This window comes from Erpetoichthys calabaricus, chromosome 1 (genome assembly GCF_900747795.2).
Source record: "Erpetoichthys calabaricus chromosome 1, fErpCal1.3, whole genome shotgun sequence".
Classification (NCBI taxonomy): Eukaryota; Metazoa; Chordata; class Cladistia; order Polypteriformes; family Polypteridae; genus Erpetoichthys; species Erpetoichthys calabaricus.
The window spans coordinates 47,951,300-47,971,411 of record NC_041394.2 but is presented as its reverse complement, the minus strand read 5'-3'; the positions used below and the strand labels follow the sequence as shown (position 1 = coordinate 47,971,411).

Sequence of the window (20,112 nt, the reverse complement as noted above, 5' to 3'; positions counted from 1 at the left end):
TTGTAATTTTATGTTCTTTGTTGTTTGTTATTGTCCTTCATTTATACCACTATCAATATCACACGATAGAGAGATAGATAGATATATAGATATTAAACTTGCATATATTCATTTCCAAGGGCTGCCAGGCAAGAAGAAAAGAAGGCCTAAGCAAAGGTTTATGGATGTGGTGAGGGATGATGGTGATGGGTGTAACAGAGCAAGATGCAGAGGACAGGAAGATATGGAAAAAGATGATTTGCTGTGGCAACCTCTAATGAGAGCAGCCAGAAGAAGAAGAATATATTAATTTCCTATTATCCATGTTATAAATAAAATTATATTATTTGATTTTTTGCAGAAAGCATGCTTAGGTTATCCATTGAAAATATGTCTATCACCACATTTAAACTACAGCATAGAAACTGAAAATATTTAATGTAGACTTTCACTACTTCATGAATCTCGCTCATAAACTGTATAGACCTCTTCATATTTCTGGCATTTTGGCTGAAAGGAGAAACAGAGATTCTTGGGTGGTCAGAAGTTAAAATCCTTACACCTCCTACAATAATTTGGCATTACTTACTATTTTTTTAATTAATTACTGGCAATGCCAAAAGCAATAATCAATGTATTGCCTAAATTAAAAGATTGAGTAACATCAATCTTTTCTCACACCATAAAGAATTGAATGCTTTCTTTGTAGAATTAAATTATTAAATGTATTAAATTATTTGATATTAAAGGGGTTTTGCATTGATTAATGGAAAAAATAATATATTAAGAATCCATATTTAAACACAAAGAAGTATGTGTTATACAGTTCAGGATTTTCGTTTTCTTTGTTAGACTAGGGGGCTTTGCCCCCTACTCGTTTCGCTCGCCAACTCCTGTGTTTGGTTAATCGGATATACAATTTAAAAATTTTTTTTCTTTGGAATTGTTCCAATTTCATTATTTGCACTTTTACTTTAAAGCTTCATTAAAAACAATATTTTTTGGAGACACATTGTGACAACGCAACATATAACTGTCCGTGAGTGAATATTGTTTCTGTTTCTGTAATAAATAATCCGAGTTTTTCTAATGTTTGTCCCTGTGATTTATTGATTGTCATAGCAAAAGCTATTCTCACGGTAAACTGTAAACATTTTAATACGAATGGCATATCACGATCTCCTTTGGTGTGTAATGTTATTCGCGGAATATACAATATACATTACCTTTCTTTTTGCCTGTTAAAATTTGCATCGCTTCTCCATGATCATCAATATACAGCCAACCGAATTGTGTATTCTTTGAAATTTAACTTGTCGTTGCTTAAACTGTTCCGGGACCACAGATTCTCATAGCGTATGATCCATTACTGTGTAAATCCACGTTTTGTGCATTGATTGATGCAAATGCGAAAAGACTTTGTTGTCTACTCTTTTTTTCTGACCTCGAGGTGATTAATCATGTGGTTTTGATGATTAATCACCTTTTGTTTGCGGTAATCTTTTCTTTAATACAGTAGTGACAGACATGATAAAGTGTCACAAAATTTTTTCTTGAACAATCGCCGACTTCCTAACCCCAAACACAACTTTCTAGCACCCTCTCCAATGCCCCCCCTTATCGCATCAATCAATACCCCGCCATCAGTCTTCCGTGCTGTACTCCACCCTCCCCCAATCAGACCTAACAGTCACTTAAAACCAAAAAGCCCTCAACCTGGCTGGGACGCTACAATACTTTCTAATTTTACTGCTTTCATATTCTGTACCTTTCTCTGCATGTGTATCGCGCCATCATTTGTTTGAGCCTGTCGAATTCCACTGCTTTCATAATCTCTTATCTGCCTTTTCTTCTCTCCAACGCCTTTGGGTCTCTATTCTCCTTATTGTCTTTATACGCTTTATATGTGCTGAGAGCACATGATCTGTGTGTACTATGTGCTTTTACACTACTGAGTGTTTTTGATGGGTGTGCTCTTATACAGTGCATCAAGAAAGTATTCACAGCGCATCACTTTTTCCACCTTTTGTTATGTTACAGCCTTATTCCAAAATAGATTAAATTCATATTTTTCCCCTCAGAATTCTGCACACAACACCCCATAATGACAACGTGAAAAAAGTTTGCTTGAGGTTTTTGCAAATTTATTAAAAATAAAAAAACTGAGAAATCACATGTACATAAGTATTCACAGCCTTTGTTCAATACTTTGTCGATGCACCTTTGCAAGCAATTACAGCCTCAAGTCTTGTTGAATATGATGCCACAAGCTTGGCACACCTATCCTTGGCCAGTTTCGCCCATTCCTCTTTGCAGCACCTCTCAAGCTCCATCAGGTTGGATGGGAAGCGTCGGTGCACAGCCATTTTAAGATCTCTCCAGAGATGTTCAATCAGATTCAAGTCTGGGCTCTGGCTGGGCCACTCAAGGACATTCACAGAGTTGTCCTGAAGCCACTCCTTTGATATCTTGGCTGTGTGCTTAGGGTCATTGTCCTGCTGAAAGATGAACCGTCGCCCCAGTCTGAGGTCAAGAGCGCTCTGGGGCAGGTTTTCATCCAGGATGTCTCTGTACATTGCTGCAGTCATCTTTCCCTTTATCCTGACTAGTCTCCCAGTTCCTGTCACTGAAAAACATCCCCACAGCATGATGCTGCCACCACCATGCTTCACTGTAGGGATGGTCCCAGGTTTCCTCCAAACGTGACGCCTGGCATTCACACCAAAGAGTTCAATCTTTCTCATGGTCTGAGAGTCCTTCAGGTGCCTTTTGGCAAACTCCAGGCGGGCTGCAATGTGCCTTTTACTAAGGAGTGGCTTCTGTCTGGCCACTCTACCATACAGGCCTGATTGGTGGATTGCTGCAGAGTGACCATCGGGTTCTTGGTGACCTCCCTGACTAAGGCCCTTCTCCCCTGATCGCTCAGTTTAGTTGGCCGGCCAGCTCTAGGAAGAGTCCTGGTGGTTTCGAACTTCTTCCACTTACGGAAGATGGCGCCCACTGTGCTCATTGGGACCTTCAAAGCAGCAGAAATTTTTCTGTAACCTTCCCCAGATATGTGCCTCGAGACAATCCTGTGTCGGATGTCTACAGACAATTCCTTTGACTTCATGCTTGGTTTGTGCTCTGACATGAACTGTCAACTGTGGGACCTTATATAGACAGGTGTGTACCTTTCCAAATCATGTCCAACCAACTGAATTTACCACAGGTGGACTCCAATTAAGCTGCAGAAACATCTCAAGGATGATCAGGGGAAACAGGATGCACCTGAGCTCAATTTCGAGCTTCACGGCAAAGGCTGTGAATACTTATGTACATGTGCTTTCTCAATTTTTTTATTTTTAATAAATTTGCAAAAATATTAAGTAAACTTTTTTCACGTTGTCATTATGGGGTGTAGTGTGTAGAATTCTGACGAAAAAAATTAATTTAATCCATTTTGGAATAAGGCTGTAACATAACAAAATGTGGAAAAAGTGATGCGCTGTGAATACTTTCCGGATGCACTGTATGATATCTTTTGTAAGTAGGGTGTGTCTTGCAAAAATCTCATGTTTCACATCCCCGCGAGACGGCCCTGGGACAATCTCTTGGTACCAAATCTCATGTTTACGGTCCCCGCGAGACGCACCGTGGCAAGTCTCTGTCGTCTTGCGGGTCTTTTAAATGTCTTCCGAGAAGATCACGTATCATAGCCTTGCTTGCTTTTGCTTTCCAGGTTGTTTTTTTTTATAATAGAGAGATATTTCAGTGGACTGTTTGAAGTAAGATTCATAATTTGCACAGATTATTATTAACTCAAATAAAAATGTAGGTGGTTTGCTGTTATAAAAATTAACACTCATGAGCATACCAACTATTCATATTATAATAAAAATATTTACTTAAATAACATAATATATACAATCCACCGCAAAGTCCCACCTCCACCTCAAAGTGGTGGCATACAAGCATGGCATATGATTGCAACTACAAAAACAATTGTAGAGTCAATCAGCACTCATCAAAATAAGGAAAGGGTCTGTACAGCTTATTGCAGGGGTTGTCAGGGCCCTCTACTGAAGGGCTAAAAATGTCAAACTTATGGTTAAGATGAATACACATCAAAATCTTAACAAAAGATGGATTGCTCCTGTAAAGGAAAATAATTTGATCCGGAGAAGAGACAGTAGATAAGCATGCAGATCTGCACCAAAACAAAAATACTGCTATACGATAGGAACTTGGAATGTTCAATGTCTATACTAGTCAGGGGAAACTAGAAAGAAAAAAAAAGCAACTGAAGAATTCTATGACCTTGATTTGCTTATAAAAATGTTGAAACATCATCAAGAATTTCTAATAATAATAGGCCATATGGACTTAGTGAGAGAATTCAAAATGGGGAAAGATTTGTAGAATTCTCAAAGAAACATAATTTAACTGTCACAAGTACATGGTTCCAACAGAAGGAAAACACAAGATACACCTGGAAGTCACAACCAGATGGCAAAACAGAGCTCAGACTATATTTTAGTAGATGATCACAATAAAAATAATAAAGAAAAGAGTTGAACAAATTAGAAGATGTATGCATGGCATAACATTCAGTTGTGTTCAACGAATAAGTTAACTGATATGAAAGTGGGAGCATTTCATATTTTTATTTACTTAATATCCAAAAGTCAGTTATTAAATTTTTGTTTGTTAAATATTTTGCAACAATGAGTCATGCTCAAAAACAATAGCAGTAGTATAAAGCAATTACATGTTAGTAGACTATATTAAATGCATTCTTTTTAATACAGGGTGAACCAAAAAGAAGTACCACATTTCAAACTTTTATTCTACAAAAACGTTACAAGATTAAATAAATTTCATTACGACACAAGAAAGGTTATACAAAATAGATTTTTTTCCACCGTGTTTTAAAAATGATGTCTTCAAGGTGGTGGCCATCATTAGCGATACATACTTTGAGACGATTTCTGAACGCTCGCATGACTCGTTCCGTCATTTCAAGGGGAATAGGGGCGATTTTGTGTCGAATCAAGGTTTTGAGCTCAGTGTGTGTATACCTCCGAATTGAGATAGCCCCACAAGAAGAAATCGCACGGAGCAAGATCAGGTGAACTTGAGGGCCACCCGACATCGCCGCACAGGGAGATCAGCTTCCTCGGAAACATCTTTCACAAAACTTGCATGGATCTCTGCACCGTATGAGCAGTTGCTCCATCCTGTTGAAACCAGGCATCCACTACATCCATTTCTTCCAGTTGGGGCCGCAAAAAGTTGTGTAGCATTTCAATGTAACGTCCTGAAGTGACGTTGGCCGTTGCTTTGTCCTCCTCGAAAAAGTAAGGGCCTACAATGCCAAATTTTGCAACGACGCACCAAACTGCAACAAGCTCACTGTGCAAGGGTCTCTGATGAAGTTCACGAGGGGTGTTTTTAGCCCAAAAGCGACAGTTTAGTTTATTTACGCAACCATTCCAATAGAAATGTGCAATGGATGATGGCATCTCGATGAGCAGTATGCAGAATGTTCGGCCCAGGTCACTAATAGACTGACCGTGGTCCAAAAGACATTTCATTGAGTTTTATTTAGTTTTGACGGAGATTACATTTTTACTGGCGACTCTCTTCTGACAGTGTTTCTACACCGCTACTGAGAGAAAGAGACTTCCTACTTGTCTCTGATTGGCCAGTACTTGCTGCCTTCGTGGGTTCGAGTTAGTTGGGTTTAAGCATGAAGACTGAGATTGGTCAAAGTTAAGGCAAGAATGTCAGCCAATCAGAGGCAGAGTAGGGCGGGTCTTCACTAAATAGAGGCGCGGAAAACCTGCATTCAGAGTGAAAACAGCTCGCACCCTTCTGGCAGCTGCAGTGACATGGAAAGGAGTGAGAAGACAAGAGAGAGAAAACCGGAGAAATTGTGAGTCAATGTGCTATGGCTTTTGCTAAACGGCGGAAGCTTGACGCCGAAAACCGGGATTTTAATCCGGAATGGACCGAGGCGTTTATGTTCACACTTCCCGAATGAAGTTCGAAACCACTGTGTCTCATCTGCTCTGAGACGGTGGCAGCGGTTGAAAGTGGGAATGTGAAACACCACTATGAAACTAAGCACAAAATTACACTTGAGAAAAGTTACCCACTAAATTCGCTAGTTAGGCTACAGAAAATAAGCGATCTTAAAGTCAATTAACGATCGGTCAACGAGGATTTTAACACATTCATTTAATGGCCAACAGCTCGCTAACTAGTGTTCCCTCAGAAATGCGTGGATTTTGGGACGTCACACACATTCAGTAATGACAATCTTCACCCATGCATGAGGATAGCACCGATACCATTCCAGCCCAGATTTAAAATCCTGGCAGACCAAGCAAGAGCTCACTTCTCTCACTGAACAAGAGAAAGTAGGCAGTGGGATACAGTATATGAGGGAAAGAAAGAGGGGAAGATACATTCAGTTATTTAAAGATGTTCAGATTTACTGTGAAACTGGTTAAGCCTGTTCAGTTGTGCACATATTAAAAACTCATATATTTTATTTTTATATGAGGCCAAATCTTTTTTTTTGTTGAAATGTTAAAACGTATTATTAAAGTTCTTATTATTTATAATTCTCAGTTAAATGTCGAATTTACCTTGCTTTTACTTTTGTTATTAATTTTTCTTGTTTATTTTATTTATTATTGTATGTAGCCCTCCAGAGTCCAGAGTTGCACTGAAAATAAATATTGTTGAAATGGCATTGAACTATAGCTTTCTTCATTTGATTTGAGTCATTGACTTCACATAGTGCAGATGCTGATACAATGGCAATGCTACTTAGATAGATAGATAGATAGATAGATAGATAACTTTATTAATCCCAAGGGGAAATTCACATACTCCAGCAGCAGCATACTGATAAAGAACAATATTAAATTAAAAAGTGATAACAATGCAGGTATTACAGACAGACAGTAACTTTGTATAATATTAACGTTTAAAGGTGGTATTGAAGAGTTGCATAGTGTGGGGGAGGAAAGATCTCAGTCTGTCAGTGGAGCAGGACAGTAACAGCAGTGTGTCGCTGAAACTGCTCTTCTGTCTGGAGATGATACTGTTTAGTGGATGCAGTGGATTCTCCATGATTGACAGGAGCCTGCTCAGCGCCCGTCGCTCTGCCATGGATGTCAAACTGTCCAGCTCCATGCCTATAGTAGAGCCTGCCTTCCTCACCAGTTTGTCCAGGTGTGAGGCATCCCTCTTCTTTATGCTGCCTCCCCAGCACACCACCGCGTAGAAGAAGGCGCTCGCCACAACCGTCTGATAGAACATCTGCAGCATCTTATTGCAGATGTTGAAAGACACCAGCCTTCTAAGGTTGTATAGTCGGCTCTGTCCTTTCTTACACAGAGCATCAGTATTGGCAGTCCAGTCCAATTTATCATCCAGCTGCACTCCCAGGTATTTATAGGTCTGCACCATCTGCACACAGTCACCTCTGATGATCACAGGGTCCATGAGGGGCCTGGTCCTCTTAAAATCCACCACCAGCTCCTTGGTTTTGCTGGTGTTCAGTTGTAGGTGGTTTGAGTAGCACCACTTAACAAAGTCCTTGATTAGGTTTCTATACTCCTCCTCCTGCCCACGATAGCAGTGTTGTCAGCGAACTTTTGCACGTGGCAGGACTCCGAGTTGTATTGGAAGTCCGATGTATATAGGCTGAACAGGACCGGAGAAAGTACAGTCCCCTGCAGCGCTCCTGTGTTGCTGACCACAATGTCAGACCTGCAGTTCCCGAGATGCACATACTGAGGTCTGTCTGTAAGATAGTCCATGATCCATACCACCAGGTATGAATCTACTCCCATCTCTGTCAGCTTGTCCCTAAGGAGCAGAGGTTGGATGGCGTTGAAGGCGCTAGAGAAGTCCAGAAACATAATTCTTACAGCACCACTGCCTCTGTCCAAGTGGGAGAGGGATCGGTGTAGCATATAGATGATGGCATCCACCGCTTCCACCTTCTCCTGGTGTGCGAACTGCAGAGGGTCGAGGGCGTGGCGGACCTGAGGCCTCAGGTAGTGAAGCAGCAGCCGCTCCATGGTCTTCATCACATGTGATGTCAGAGCGACAGGCCAGAGGTCATTCAGCTCACTAGGATGTGATACCTTTGGGACTGGGGTGATGCAAGATGTTTTCCAAAGCCTCAGGACTCTCCCCTGTTCCAGGCTCAGGTTGAAGATGCGCTGTAGAGGACTCCCCAGCTCCAACGCACAGGCCTTCCTCAGTCGTGGCAATACTCCATCTGGACCCGCTGCTTTGCTGGCACGAAGTCTTCTCTGCTCTCTGCTTACCTGGGCTGCTGTAATTGTGGGTGAGAGGAAACTCTCTTTGATGCTGGTATCAGCAGAAGGATGGGTGGAGGGTGCAGTACTCCGAGGTGAGAGTGGGTTAGGGTGGTCAAACCTGTTAAAGAAGTTGTTCATCTGGTTTGCTCTCTCCACGTCTCTCTCGATGGTGGCACCCCGCTTCAAGCTGCAGCCAGTGATGATCTTCATCCCATCCCACACTTCCTTCATCCTGTTATTCTGCAACTTCTGCTCCAGCTTTCTCCTGTACTGCTCCTTCGCTGCCCTGAGATGGACTCGGAGTTCCTTCTGCACGCGCTTGAGCTCATGCTGATCACCGCATTTAAAAGCCCTTTTCTTCTGGTTCAAAAGGCCCTTGATGTCACTTGTAATCCATGGCTTGTTGTTAGCGTAGCAGCGTACAGTTCTTACTGGAACTACAATGTCCATACAGAAGTTGATGTAGTCAGACATTGTAGTTCCAGTAAGAACAGTACGCTGCTATGCTAACAACAAGCCATGGATTACAAGTGACATCAAGGGCCTTTTGAACCAGAAGATACTTCAATATATATGAATTAATTGTAATGTATAACTAAATTATAATGCAACTTAAACATGATGATTCTGCTGACCTGTACATGAAGAAATTTTCTCTATCCGGACCTCCTTAAATCATACTGTAATTGACTACCCCCTGCTCTACGGCTGTCCCAGTCTCTGTCAGTGAGTTCCTGCATTACCGTCATTTTGTATGGATGGAAATTAAGGTCCTCATGCAAAATCCTCCTCAAACATGTGTTGGAAATACCTAAGGCTGAAGCACGTTTGCGCGCTGAATGTCTAGGAGACTGCAAAATTCATGCCCTCACAGCTTGGATGTTTTCAAGAGTTTGTACAGTCCAAGGACGGCCTGGAGATTTTCTATTTTAAATTTATCCACCCACTGAAGAATTGTTTTCCGATTTGGGATGTCACCCTTAGGAGGAATGCTGAAGTGTGTTCTGAAAGCGTGTTGTGTAGTGATGATGGATTTGTTGATTTTGAAGAACGCTTCAACAGTGAAAGCACGGTGCGCACCGGACCAAGGTATGTTGCTGACTGAAAACTACAAGGGATCGACTATCAAAGGACCCGCACCACAACCCACTTGGCTGCCTCTACCTCATGCAATGACGTTGAGAAATGTGGTACTTCATTTTGGCTCACCCTGTAGTACTTGATAAGAGTTAAAAGCTGAGAACAAATAGACGTATGTGCATCTTCAGGTACGGATAAACCGCAATGCACATTCAGTCCGTTGTATCTTATACTGGTAAGTAATCAGCATTGCATAAACTGTAATCGTACACTGTCCTTCTTATTAGCAGCCAGTACAGTCCGATCTTCTGTCTATAGATCAACTCCACTGCCATTTCCAATTTCGCTCTATGTTGATATTACTCAGGGGAGCTGAACAGTAATTAATTTATTAATTAATAAAGTTTATAATGTTGGTCCATTACAATAATAATATGCAGATAATATATTAATTCAGTCTATTCAGTGTTTTATATTTATTTCTAGAGAAGTGACTTTTATTTATTTTTTTGTACTTACACAGTTAACTTGCCTAAAGAAGCAGGAGAAGAGTCCTGTTGTGCACTTGGCTGTATGCTAGCCAGCATTGGGCACCCAAATAGCTGTTAGACATGTAATAGAAAATATACAAGTTCAAGCAACTGCTCTCAAGAGAAAATTGAAACAGTAAACTAATTTGTAGTAGAAGTCAAGCATAATGTTTCTCTTGTTAAAATAGACAAGTTTTCAAATTCGCCAAAGCATTTAAATGAAAGATTTTAAATTCTTAAAACTCTACAGTTTCAAGCTGCTCAAGACAACTCAATGAAATTGTATTGTCACAACAAATCTCCTTGAAGTATAAGTGTGCCACATTTCAAAAAAATTGGTCCACGAAGGGCCAAATTGTTTAATGCTGACAGACATGAGTATCGCAGTAGGTGTTTTACACATTATATGAAAACACACCTAATATATAAACAAACAAAATCTATCACAGAATGAAGTTGAATATAGAAACAGAAAAAAATGTCAGTTGCAATTTTCCAATGACTTCCAAGAAGTCAAACCTTATTTTTGTGCTACATAAGTTGTAGTAAAGTATTTGAGAATGTAAACCATAATACACTACTGAAGGTTATACAACAGGCTGGTATACCAAACACTGAAAACAATTAATCAAACCCATATGCTAGGATGAGGTGGTTTGGATTAGAACTGCAATGGGAAACTCAAGACACTTAGTAATAAAAACAGAGTAAGGCAGAGATGTATTTTATTCAGCTGCACTGGAGGAGGATAAAGGAGAAAAACATTGGGGACACATAATAAACAATACAAGATATGCAGATGACACAGTACTGATTGAGAAAGGAAAAGAATATGGAATTAAACAGTAACGATAATTTCTAATACTGCAATAGAAACATGTGAGATAGTGACCAAAGGAATGAAACTGGATCAGGTTAAAGAACACAGATACTTGGAGAGCTGCACAAGAGAAAATGTAAAATGTACAAAAGAAGAACATGAATGGGATATGGTCAAAGATACTTTTTGGAAACACAAGCAGTTAATGAAAGGAGGTTTAAAACTCAATCTGAAAAACAGAATGATAACAAAGAAATACATACAAATAGATTTAACACAAAGGAAAAATTAAGTATGTTGGGCATGCAATGACAGGATCAGCTGAAAGTTTGGCCTTAAACATCTTAGAGGCATGCATGGACAACAAAGAAAGACCAAAGAGAACCTGGCTAGCTAGAAGAAATCTGGGAAAGATCAGGAGCAGAAAAACAACGGAGAAGTAAATAGACAAGCTGAAAACTTTAAGGTGGAGCACTATGATGGTCAATCCTCTGATGCAGAGTAATACATGATGATGATGATGATGATGATATACTAACAGCTGAAAAAGCATGTGTTCACTTTGTAAATTGATAAGATTAAGATTAAAAGATTAAGAATTAAGATTACAAATTAAATGTGGAATAAAAATTATTTAAGTAAAATTAGAATTAAAAATATTTCCTATTACCCTCCCATAAACTATTAACGGTAAACAGGCTGACTGATAATTTAACAGCCATTTTTAGTAAACGATGCGTAAGCAATACAAAGTGCGAGCAGCAGTCTCTGCAAGCGTCTCGATAGATAGATAGATAGATAGATAGATAGATAGATAGATAGATATGTCCTGCGGTGGGTTGGCACCCTGCCCGGGATTGGTTCCTGCCTTGTGCCCTTTGTTGGCTCCAGCAGACCCCCGTGACCCTGTGTTCGGAGTCAGCGGGTTGGAAGATGGATGGATGGATAGATAGATAGATAGATAGATAGATAGATAGATAGATAGATAGATAGATGTCATTGCGTATAATACATGGACCAAAACTAGTAAATTACTCTTCAGTAATAATAATGAGCAGGTGACAATGACAGCCGTATATAGAAGCATTTGATTTAAAATCATAGCTAGTCACTTAGTGAGTTGCAGCGGCCACAAGAACCTACTTTACTTGAGCTTTTCATATTTAAGTTGTTAGGTTTTAGTTCTTGAAACAAATTGATGAATGAATAATTAAACAAAGCAGCCTTGTCACTACAATAGAGCCATTCATTCCTAGAAGCTTGTATACATGCCTGTTTTCTTATTTACTCATTCATGCAATCAACCATTTACAGAATCATCTTAAAATTGTCCTTTTAATAATATACTGGTGACTTCGGTGCACAATATTTACAGCAAAAAGTAAAATAAGAAAAGTGAAAACGCACCTTCTTATAAACGTTCAAAACATCGATTACAGCGGCACTTCAGCGTTCTCTTATCAGCATGAACGCATTCCATTATGATCAACGGTCTGATATAGTATTGAACAATCAGTGCTCAAAAAGAAACGTTATCCTCTATAATTAATAAGACTAACGCATCCGTCCGTGTGTTCCTCGAGAGAGTGTCCGTAAGAACACAAGACTGGCTGTGAAATAAGTTCCGGAGAGTAACGAACACGGTTGCTTGTGCATCACACGCCGAAAAATTACATCAGACTCAAGAAGTACCGCTGACGTTCCATCAAGGCGCTTCATGCTTAGTAATAATGTTAATATAATGCAGTGGCGATGAAATATAAACTTTGGTTTTAGTACTTTACGTAAAGCACACTTTAAATATGTGTTAATGCATGCCTCATTCTGTAAAAAAATAAACCTTTTAGATTTTTTTGCATGCCTCATTCTGTAAAAAAATAAACCTTTTAGATTTTTTTCATTTGCACTATATATTTTTTTCAAATTATGTAAAGCCTATTAACTATTATTTTTTGTGGATTAAGTGACAGTATCTGCTTCTCCTACTGTGGTAAAGTTATAGCTTGACGTTCGACATTCGTTTGACTTTCGGAATTTGAGGCTTCATATTTCCGAAACGAAAATAGCAATGTCATTAAAACCAGCTATGGAAAAATTCACATTTTACCCATATTTTTTTATAATCACTTCTATTTTCCAGAAATGTCTTTTTTCGTAAACATCAAAAATGGGTGCAAAATACACGAAATCGGCATCAAAACTACTGATGAATTTTGTGACAATTTGTGTGAACGTTACTGATTTTTTTTATAACGCATAACTTACACCAATGTAATGTCAACTGTGTAAAAGCTAACACAGACATCAATCCAAAATTGTGAATTCAGTTACCTATGAGTTTACTGGGGTGCAGATAGGTGTGTGGCAAAAAGGAAAAATGATTGTGATCAAGTGGAAAGATAAGAAGAATGTTAATCTTCCCCGAAAGCACAGTTCACTATGCAGCAAATGTTGTTTGTATCAGGGGAAATATGGGAGTCATTAAGCCTTATACTATGGTATCCTAAAAGAACACAAGGGATCAGGCACTGACATTCTACACTCTCATGTGCAAGCAATAGAAAATTATAAAAAAAGTGTGCAAAATGCTTCTACTGTCCTGATGGCAACATCAAGCTGTGACTGTTTCAAAACACAAAAAGGACGTGTACTAAATCTGCATCAGCACAGCACTGTACACTAGACATACCTTTCCTACTGTATTTATGTTGATTTTTAATACTTACATGTTTATGTTGGGCGGCACGGTGGCGCAGTGGGTAGCGCTGCTGCCTCGCAGTTGGGAGACCTGGGGACCTGGGTTCGCTTCCCGGGTCCTCCCTGCGTGGAGTTTGCATGTTCTCCCCGTGTCGGCGTGGGTTTCCTCCGGGCGCTCCGGTTTCCTCCCACAGTCCAAAGACATGCTGGTTAGGTGGATTGGCGATTCTAAATTAGCCCTAGTGTGTGCTTGGTATGTGGGTGTGTTTGTGTGTGTCCTGCGGTGGGTTGGCACCCTGCCCAGGATTGGTTCCTGCCTTGTGCCCTGTGTTGGCTGGGATTGGCTCCAGCAGACCCCCGTGACCCTGTTTTCGGATTCAGCGGGTTGGAAAATGGATGGATGGATGGATGTTTATGTTACACGTAATAACATTTTTTCTTGTTGAAACTTTTTCACTCATTTTCCTGTATTTAACAGTAATATAATAATATACTGGTAAGGAGGTTAAAAATGGTTCCCACATATTGTAAAAGACCCCATTTTGAGTGTAATTGGTAAATTAAGTTGTCAAAATGTATGTATTCTAATATAATCCACAGTCAAATTTTAATACTAGAAACCATATCAAAAGGCAGCTTTTCCAGTTATATTGTAGAGCTTTTTTCTCAGTGTTTTGCATAATATTTCTACTTGTAAAACCAAATGTGATGCTGGGTCCTCTTAGCACATATCTCATCATTACTGTTATCAAAGACAAACAAAAAGAGCCACAAAAAAGGTTTGGGGCAGCCACCCAGATATTGTTCCTGGCTGAAAAATGGATTAAATTGCTTTGTAGATGTGTACAGATTAGAGTCCAAAACAGAACCGAATTGGTGAGGTAAAGTTGATGGTTTTAAGGGCAAGCAGAGGAAGTGATGTCATTGGGGCCAGAACTGGAAGTGACATCATTGGCCCTGGAAAACTGGAAGTAACGTCGTTGGAAGTGATGTCATCAAGGCCAGGTGGAATTTCCTGTAAGTGGTCTGCAGTGGAAAGAGAGAAAGGATTAGTACACCCCCTGGTCTGGCATGGAATTGACCTCATTCAGCCGCTTTAGCTGCCTCCCATGTGCGCATGGGTGACACTGTTATAGTTTAACACAAGACATTACACAACAAGTGAAGTTGGCTTGTGACTCTTTTGCATTTTGGCTGCTGCGAAGAACATGCTTTAACTTTACTTTAAAGACTAGGAGAAGTGTGTGTTACATGTATAATCAGTGATTGAAGTGGAGCCAAATTACTGGCAGTACTCTTTGGTTACTCCTTTTTTAAGTGACATTGGACTAACAACAACAACATTTATTTATATAGCACATTTTCGTACAAAAAAGTAGCTCAAAGTGCTTTACATAATGAAGAAAAGAAAAATTAAAGACAAAGTAAGAAATTAAAATAAGACAACATTAGTTAACATAGAATAAGAGTAAGGTCCGATGGACAGGGAGGACAGAAAAAACAAAAAAAAAACTCCAGACGGCTGGAGAAAAAAATAAAATCTGCAGGGGTTCCAGGCAATGAGACCGCACAGTCCCCTCTGGGCATTCTACCTAACATAAATTAAATAGTCCTCTTTGTATTTAGGGTTCTCACAGAAGGACTTGATGATGATGGTAATGCAGACTTCTGGCTTTTAATCCATCAATGTTGGAACATCACGGTGCTTTGAGTGCGCCACCACCAAAAGGACACCGGAAAAAGAAACAGAAGAGAGAATAGGGGTTAGTACAGATTTTAGAGCCATCATGAATAGTTATTATAATGAATTGGATATACAGAGTATCAGGATTAAATTACAGTGAAGTTATGAGAAGGCCATGTTAAAGTAATGTGTTTTCAGCAGTTTTTTAAAGTGCTCCACTGTATTAGCCTGGCGAATTTCTATTGGCAGGCTATTCCAGATTTTAGGTGCATAACAGCAGAAGGCTGCCTCACCACTTCTATATAATATAAGTGGTGTAAGACATTCTGATATATAAGATGGGGCGAGATTATTTAAGGCTTTATAAACCATAAGCAGAATTTTAAAGTCAATCCTGAATGACACAGGTAACCAGTGTAGTGACATCAAAACTGGAGAAATGTGCTTGGATTTTCTTTTCCTGGTTAGGATTCTAGCAGCTGCATTCTTTTTTGGGTATTCCTGAGAGGATTGCATTACAGTAATCTAGTCGACTGAAAACAAACGCGCGAACTAATTTCTCAGCATCTTTCAGTGATATAAGAGGTCTAACTTTTGCTATGTTTCTTAAGTGAAAAAATGCTGTCCTAGTGATCTGATTAATATGCAATTTAAAATTCAGATTACAGTCAACAGTTACCCCTAAGCTTTTTACCTCCATCTTGACTTTTAATCCTAATGTATGCAGTTTATTTCTAATAGCCTCATTGTATCCATTATTGCCAATCACTAAGATTTCAGTTTTCTCTTTATTTAGCTTGAGAAAGTTACTATTCATCCATTCAGAAATACAAGTAAGACATTGTGTTAGTGAATCAAGAGAATCGGGGTCATCAGGTGCTATTGATAAATACAGCTGTGTGTCATCAGCATAGCTGTGGTAGCTCACGTTGTGCCCTGAGATAATCTGACCTGACAGAAGCATGTAAATTGAGAAGAGCAGCGTACCCAGGATACAGCCTTGTGGAACACCATATAGGATATCATGTGTCTTTGAGTTGTAATTACCACAAGTAACAAAGAATTTTCTCCCTGCCAGGTAGGATTCAAACCAATTTAAGACACTGCCAGAGAGGCCCACCCATTGACTAAGGCGATTTCTAAGAATATTGTGATCAATGGTGTCAAATGCGGCACTCAGATCTAAAAGGATGAGAACAGATAAATGGCCTCTGTCTGCATTTAACCGCAAGTCATTTACTACTTTAACGAGTGCAGTTTCTGTGCTGTGATTTGTTCTAAAACCTGACTGCAATTTATCAAGTATAGCATGTTTATTGAGGTGGTCATTTAACTGCATAATGACTGCCTTCTCTAGAATTTTACTTAAGAAAGGCAGGTTAGAGATGGGTCTAAAATTTTCAAGAGCAGAGGGGTCAAGATTATTTTTCTTAAGTAGGGGTTTAACTACAGCAGTCTTAAGACAGTCTGATGACGAATTTACTATGTCAAGAATATTATCAATTAGCAAACCCGATACTTCTTTGAAAAAATTTGTTGGTATTGGGTCAAGGACGCAGGTGGAGGGTTTCAGTTGAGAAATTATTTTATGTAAATCAGGTAAATCTATCCTAGTGAAAAAGTTTAATTTGTTTATAACGGAGTATTGGGGTTTAGGAGGATCCTTAGTGTTGGGGAGATATACTATGCTATTTCCAATATCATTAATTTTTTGATTGAAAAATACAGCAATAGCCTCACAGGTTTTACTGGAAGTATTTTGGAGGCATTCCTTTGCATTACCTGGGTTTAGCAGACGATTGCGCATCACTTTTAATTCCACTTTTAATTTGTAATCTTAATTCTTAATCTTTTAATCTTCATCTTATCAATTTACAAAGTGAACACATGCTTTTTCAGCCAACTAAAAAGTTGGTCCCAGTCAAGATTCGCAAAAAAGGTGCCAGTTCTCACGATTACACTAATAAAGTAGGTGCTGATACTCTATGTTGAAATTGGAATAGGTGCTGATATTACGTACCAGTGAGTACTGGCCCACTTCAAGCATTATTTATAATAATATGTGTAGTTTCTTTTGTTCTATTACAGACAATTTTTCTGGCAGATTGACAGGTCTTAATCCACATTTCTTCTGATATTTCTGTACTGTAGAGTGCTGGGCTGGTAGCATAAGTTCAAGATAAACTTACCAAATCAACAAGCTAATTAAAAGTGCAGGCGCAGTTATGGGACACACTCTTGATGCCCTTAATGGAATAGCAAATGAGAGAATAAAGACAAAACTACCAGCCAGTGCATAATGTTGCACATCCTGTTCATAACACACTAGCTTTAAGTACTTTTAATCAATGGATTATTCAACAGAAGTGTGTCAAGAAATGCTACTGTGTCACCTTTACCTTTAAGGCAATGAATATAAAGAATATAATTGCCTCACTGTGTGTGATTGCCCTTTTTATTTTTAGCCAAGTCAAAGTTTTTCTTTCTTTTTAGTCATTCTTGTTTGTGTTTGAGAGGGTGTTCATTGCTTGCCATAACATGTTAATATTGAGGACAGATACTCTATCTATCTATCTATCTATCGATAGATTGTGCATCATTTTTAATTCTACTTTTAATTTGTAATCTTAATTCTTAATTTTTTAATGTTAATAATTTATAAAGTGAACACATGCTTTTTCAGCTGTTTATATATATATATATATATATATATATATATATATATATATATATATATATATATATATATATATATATATATATGCACACCTGTTGTAGAAAAGGCGCTATTTAGGCACCTGACCCAGCACAGAAGGACACAGAGGCACGTATAAAACACAAGGAATTTTATTTTCTTCTTCACCCGTGGTCACACGTCTTCCCCGTGACCCACAGGCAATATACAGTCCCACAAGCACTCTTTTCCACACCAACAATTCCTTCTCAACTCTCCCACCACTCCTCCTTAAGCATAGTCCTCCTTCTCCCGACCCTGGCTCCTCGAGTGGTGGTGGCTGGCCCTTTTTATACCCCACCCGGAAGTGTTCCAGGTGCTTGACCACTTGGTCCTAATTGCATATCTGGGTGGGGCTGAAGATTCGACCAGCCGGGCTGCAGACTCCATGCAGCTCCCCCTAGTGGCCATCCAAGCCCCCAACCAGGCTGTGGAAGACTCCATCTCCCATGGAGCCATGCGCCAGGTTGGGGAATCATCGTCTGCCAGGGAGGCTGCCACCAAGCGTCTCGGGGGAAGGTATTGAGCTGTCCTTGGTAGCTCCCCCGGAACAGATGCAGTAGGGGTGTCCCTGCCGGGCATGGGACCCGGCTGTCCTTCACACTGTATATATACTGTATATATATATATATTTATATTCATCATCATCAGGTATTGTTCTGCATCAGAGGATTGACCGTCACAGTGCTCCACCTTAAAGTTTTCAGCTTGTCTATTTACTTCTCCGTTGTTTTTCTGCTCCTGATCTTTCCCAGATTTCATCTAGCTAGCCAGGTTGTCTTTGGTCTTTCTTTGTTGTCCATGCATGCCTCTAAGATGTTTAAGGCTAGACTTTCAGCTGATCCTGTTACTTCATGCCCAACATGCTTAATTTTTCCGTTGTGTTAAATCTATTTGTATGCGTTTCTTTGTTTTCATTCTGAGTAATTACCCCTCATTCATTACTTTGTGTGTCCATCTTATTTTCAGAATGTGTCTTTAGCACCATTGCTCAAAAGTATCTATTTTACTTTTCAGAATTGTACTCATATTTCATGTTTTACACCGATAGCCCAAAACTGAGAACATTTAACACTTTAGCAAATTCTTTTTCAGATTGCTTTTAAACCTCCTTTCATTAACTGCTTATGTTTCCAAAAAGTATCTTTGACCATATCCCATTCATGTTCCTCTAATGTACATTTTTCATTTTCTCTTGTTCAGCTCTCCAAGTATCTGTGTTCTTTAACCAGATCCAGTTTCATTCCTTTGGTCACTATCTCACATGTTTTTATTGCAGTTTTAGAAATTACCACTACTGTTTAATTTAATTCCATATTCTTTTCCTTTCTCAATCAGTACTGTGTCATCTGCATATCTTGTATTGTTTATTATGTGTCCCCAATGTTTTTTCCTTTATCCTCCTCCAGTGCAGCTGAATAAAATACATCTCTGCCTTACTCTATTTTTATTACTAAGTGTCTTGAGTTTCCCATTGCAGTTCTAATCCAAACCACCTCATCCTAGCATATGGGTTTGATTAATTGTTTTCAGTGTTTGGTATACCAGCCTGTTGTATAACCTTCAGTAGTGTATTATGGTTTACATTCTCAAATACTTTACTACAACTTATGTAGCACAAAAATAAGGTTTGACTTCTTGGAAGTCATTGGAAAATTGCAACTGACATTTTTTTCTGTTTCTATATTCAACTTCATTCTGTGATAGATTTTGTTTGTTTATATATTAGGTGTGTTTTCATATAATGTGTAAAACACCTACTGCGATACTCATGTCTGTCAGCATTAAACAATTTGGCCCTTCGTGGACCAATTTTTTTGAAATGTGGCACACTTATACTTCAAGGAGATTTGTTGTGACAATACAATTTCATTGAGTTGTCTTGAGCAGCTTGAAACTGTAGAGTTTTAAGAATTTAAAATCTTTCATTTAAATGCTTTGGCGAATTTGAAAACTTGTCTATTTTAACAAGAGAAACATTATGCTTGACTTCTACTACAAATTAGTTTACTGTTTCAATTTTCTCTTGAGAGCAGTTGCTTGAACTTGTATATTTTCTATTACATGTCTAACAGCTATTTGGGTGCCCAATGCTGGCTAGCATACAGCCAAGTGCACAACAGGACTCTTCTCCTGCTTCTTTAGGCAAGTTAACTGTGTAAGTACAAAAAAAATAAATAAAAGTCACTTCTCTAGAAATAAATATAAAACACTGAATAGACTGAATTAATATATTATCTGCATATTATTATTGTAATGGA

General features: G+C 39.0%; 1 protein-coding gene across 1 annotated transcript in view; it reads right to left on the bottom strand.

The window, feature by feature from the left end:
• Positions 1-12,315, bottom strand: part of atad1a (ATPase family AAA domain containing 1a) — a 42,069-nt gene extending 29,754 nt beyond the window's left edge. Inside the window, exon 1 of the mRNA XM_028792720.2 lies at positions 12,144-12,315. The gene's annotated coding sequence lies outside the window, so the exon portion shown is untranslated. The remainder of the gene's footprint in view (positions 1-12,143) is intronic.
• Between the last annotated feature and the right edge of the window lie 7,797 nt (positions 12,316-20,112).